Below are 5,117 nucleotides of genomic sequence, written 5' to 3' on the forward strand. Positions count from 1 at the left end.
GGGACGAATTACCCGCAAAGGAAGGAAAGGAGGGTATTAGGATGTAGGGACAATCACACACGAAGATCTATAGCTTTAAGGAAAACATATATATGGGACATGTAATCAAGGTCTAACCGAGCCAACACATCTCTCACCGGCACATTGGGCTGTCTTCCTCGGGCCCGAAGGGAGTTTTCTAAATTCGATCTGGCGACCAGATACACCTCGCACGACCAAACAATGTGCTCGATGTCGTGATAACCTTGGCCACAAACGCAGAGATTGCTGCTGGCAAGATTGAAACGAAAGAGTAGTGCATCTAACGAACAGTGATTGGACATGAGTCGGGAGAAGGTGCGGATAAAGTCCCGACTCAAGTCTAGACTTTTGAACCACGGTTTGAGGCTAACCTTAGGGATAATCGAGTGAAACCACCGGCCCAATTCATCTTCATTCCACTTGCGTTGCCAGTTAGCGATGGTATTTTTGCGAACTAAAGAATAAAATTCATTGAAGGCGATTTGACGCTGATAAATATCGCCTTCAATTGCACCTACCTTTGCCAATGAGTCAGCCCTCTCATTACCCGGAATTGAGCAATGTGAAGGGACCCAGACAAAGGTAATGACATAACAGCGTCTGGATAAAGCACTCAAAATTTCTCGTATTCTCTCAAGGAAGTACGGCGAGTGCTTTTCCGGCCTCACTGAACGGATAGCTTCGACAGAGCTAAGACTATCCGTTACAATGTAATAGTGTTCAACAGGTCGTGAGGCGACGCTGTCCAGCGCCCAGTATATCGCTGCCAATTCAGCAATATATACCGAGCAAGGATTCTGAAGACTGTGTGAGGTGCTAAAAAATACGTTGAACACTCCAAATCCTGTGGACTCATTCATAGAGGACCCATCAGTAAAGTACATATTATCACAATTGATACGCCCATACTTTGCATTGAAGATTGTAGGAACGAACCCCAATCTAAGATAATCTGGATTTTCATGGATTTTCTCCTTCATGAACAGATCGAAATGTACAGAGGAATTGATGTAGTCAGGAAAACAAACACGGTTGGGAATATACGAAGAAGGAACAACCTGCATAGAGGTGAATTCATGATATGAACTCATGAATCCAGAATGAAAATTTAGCTCGATCAATTGCTCAAAATTTCCGATCACCAATGGATTCATGACCTTACACCTGATGAGGAACCGAAGAGATAATAAATTGAAGCGATCTTTTAGTGGGAGTAGGCCTGCCAAAACCTCGAGACTCATGGTATGCGTTGAGGGCATACATCCCAACGCAATACGGAGACAAAGATACTGAATTCGCTCGAGTTTAATAAGGTGTGTTTTGGCAGCTGATTGAAAACAGAAACTACCATACTCCATCACTGAGAGAATAGTTGTTCGATACAACATTATAAGATCTTCGGGATGGGCTCCCCACCAGGTGCCGGTAATTGTACGGAGAAAATTTATTCTTTGTTGACATTTTTTACTCAGATACCTAATATGGGCCCCCCAAGTACATTTGGAGTCGAACCAGACCCCAAGATACTTGAATGACATAGCATGAGTGATCGGTTTACCCAAAAGTTGAAGCTTTGGTTTTGCTGGTCTATGCTTCCTAGAAAAAAACACCATCTCTGTTTTCTCCGTGGAGAATTCGATCCCTAGCCCAATGGCCCAGGTTGAAAAATTGTTCAAAGTATCTTGTAAGGGTCCTTGCAGGTCGGATTCGTTTGATCCTACGGCAGACACCACTCCGTCATCTGCAAGTTGTCTTAGGCTGCAATTTTGTGTAAGACAATTGTCGATGTCGCTTACATAGAAGTTGTACAAAAGGGGGCTTAAACATGAGCCCTGGGGGAGGCCCATGTAAGAGACCCGACTTACTGCCGAATCTCCGTGAGAAAAGTTCAAATGTTTCTCACAAAGCAAGTTATATAACATATTATTCAATAGAGGCGGCAAACCCCGAGAGTGTAATTTGTCTGACAAAACCTCTATTGAAACAGAATCAAAGGCCCCCTTTATGTCCAAGAATACTGAAGCCATTTGTTTTTTTTCGGCGTAAGCCATTTGAATTTCTGAAGAAAGCAACGCAAGACAATCATTCGTCCTCTTGCCCCTGCGGAACCCATATTGTGTATCTGAGAGTAGGCCATTCGTTTCAACCCATCGATCAAGGCGAAACAAGATCATTTTCTCCAACAATTTCCGTATACAAGACAGCATTGCTATTGGGCGGTACGAATTGAAGTCGGACGCGGGTTTTCCGGGTTTTTGAATAGCTATAACTCGTACTTGTCTCCAATCATCTGGAACAATATTATTCTCCAGAAATCGATTGAATAAATTCAACAAGCGATGTTTCGCCACATCAGGTAGGTTTTTCAGCAAGTTGAACTTAATCCTATCCGATCCCGGAGCAGAATTGTTACATGAAAGGAGAGCAAGAGAGAATTCTACCATCGAAAACTCGGAATCAAGATCGCACCTATCTTGTGGTATATCTCGAACAATTTTTTGCACAGGAGCGGAATCAGGACAAACCTTCCGTGCAAAATTAAAAATCCATCGATGTGAATATTCCTCGCTTTCATTTGTTGAAGAGCGATTTCTCATGTTTCGAGCCACTTTCCATAATTTTTTCATTGACGTTTCTCGTGACAAACCTCCCACGAAATTTCGCCAATAAGCACGTTTTTTCCCTTTGATCAAGTTTTTAAATTGATTTTCAAGGTCCAAATACGATTGAAAATTTTCAATGGTTCCACGTTTCCGAAAAGCTTTGAATGCGTTCGATTTATCCTGATAAAGCTTGGAACATTGGCTATCCCACCATGGATTGGGAGGCCTTCGACGAATAGTAGAGCCTGGGATGGGTTTCGTTTGAGCGCGAACCGCGCTGTCATAGATCAAACGAGAAAGGAAGTTATACTCCTCCAATGGAGGTAAACCATCTCTGGAATTGATGGCTAGAGCAATCGCGTCCGCATATTTTTTTCAGTCAATGTGTCTTGTGAGGTCATATGCCATGTTTATAGATTCAGAAGAATTCGACCCAATGGTGATGGAAATTTTGATTGGCAAGTGATCACTACCGTTGGGGTCCTGGATTACATTCCACTTGCAATCTAACGATAGTGAATTCGAGCAAAGCGAGAGGTCAAGAGCACTTGGGTTAGCAGGAGGTTTAGGCACACGTGTTGTTTCCCCAGTGTTCAAAACGGTCATATTGAAGTTGTTACAAAGGTCATATATCAACAATGAACGATTGTCGTCGTACTGTTCCCCCCAGGCAGTTCCATGAGAGTTGAAGTCTCCCAAGATCAATCGTGGCTCAGGAAGGAGTGAGCACATGTCATAAAGTTGTTTGCGGCTAACCGCAGCTCTCGGAGGCCAATACAAGCTGACAATACAGATGTCTTTGCCTCTGATGTTTGCATGACAAGCAACAGCTTCGATCCCTCCAATAGGTGAAAGGTCAATTCGAAAAAATGAGTGGCACTTATTGATCCCCAAAAGCACCCCTCCGTATCTATCATCACGGTCCAAGCGTATAATATTAAAATCGTGGAAAGAGATATCATCTCGTGAAGAAAGCCAAGTTTCGGACAGAGCAAAAACATCACAATTGAAGTTATGAATTAAAAATTTGAATGTATCCAATTTAGGGATAAGACTACGACAATTCCACTGTAAAACAGTGATATCTCCGACCTCTCTATTTAAATTAGACATCAAGAGAGATAATCATTGCAAGGAGGGGCCATGTTTGCATCAATTGCTGCAAAATTGTCTTTAGTACTGGAAGCATTGCGGTGACAATGGTTCTGATGGAGTCGGAAACATTAAAACACGTGAAGATTTGATCTACAAGGTCAGACAACTTTATAAATCCCGATTGGGAAGTTGAACTGGACGGAAAAACAGGGACAGTTGGGGTTTTTGATGTCCCCTCGAGTGCTGGGTCGTTCGAAGGTGAACTATTACCACGGAGGCCAGGAGGGACCTGATTTTGCTTATCCGCTGCAATCGATTTTTTGGGCAAGCTAACAGGGGGCATCACCGGAGGGACTTGTTCTTGAACTTTGGGAGTGGTCACATTTTTGCGCCGGGGATTCCCTTTGAAAATAAACGGTGTGCCCCCGCTAGCTGTGTCCGCTTCCATTTCATCAACTGACAACGTGGAAAAGATATTGTGTGTTGAGATTGGTTGTTGTTGTTGTTGGGCCAGTGGAGAAGCGCCCTTTAAAATATCCGCGAAAGTGCGCTTCGAGCGTTCCTTTAAAGAGCGCTTCTGTTTCTCCCAGCGACTCTTGTAAGTTTCACAAGCTGAGAGCGCGTGTGGGGATCCTCCGCAATATGGACACTTATGCTCAGTCGCACTGCAGGATTTCCCCTCATGTTGCTCTCCGCAAGTGGCACAGCGCTCCTTGTTGGCACAATAATCTGAAGTGTGACCAACTGACTTGCATTTGTTGCAAGTCATGGGCTTTGGCACGAAGAGTCGCACAGGTAGTCTCAATTTGTCCACCATAACGTAGTCAGGGAGGGCGGCACCAGCAAAGGTGACTCGAAACGAGTCGGACGGCGTAAATTTAGTTTGGTCCCCATCATGGGAGAGTTTCCCGAGTTGGCGACAGTCCAAGATCTTTACTTCCATTGAGGGAAGCTTCTTGAACTTGCCTTTTCCTTCTTTTTTTTTTGTTCGCTCGTCAGACCCGTTTCAGTTATCACCCCCTCAATTTCTACGTTATGGGAGGGTATAAATGTTCTATATTCGAGAGTGAAGTGTTGGTCAGCAACAATCTCGTTTGCGTGTTTCCGTTCATTCACGACAACCCGCAATTTGTTCGGTCTAACCCTGCGAATTTCAGATACAGAAGTGTATCTGGCCAGATCTTTCATGATCTGAATCACGTTAAGGCTTTTTCCTTTTGGTTTTGGCCGGAGGAAAACAACCCAAGGGCCAGTTCCAGGTGCATCTTCTGGATAAACTCTGACACGTGGAGCGGAGACAACAGAGGGAGAAGACGAGGACGAGGGCGAGGACGAGGATTGGGTTGGATCGGAAACATCAGAAGGGGGAGGCAAAATCGATGATGGGAGAGGGGGAGT

The sequence above is a fragment of the Toxorhynchites rutilus genome, chromosome 3 (assembly GCF_029784135.1).
Source record: "Toxorhynchites rutilus septentrionalis strain SRP chromosome 3, ASM2978413v1, whole genome shotgun sequence".
In the NCBI taxonomy this organism is placed as follows: domain Eukaryota; kingdom Metazoa; phylum Arthropoda; class Insecta; order Diptera; family Culicidae; genus Toxorhynchites; species Toxorhynchites rutilus.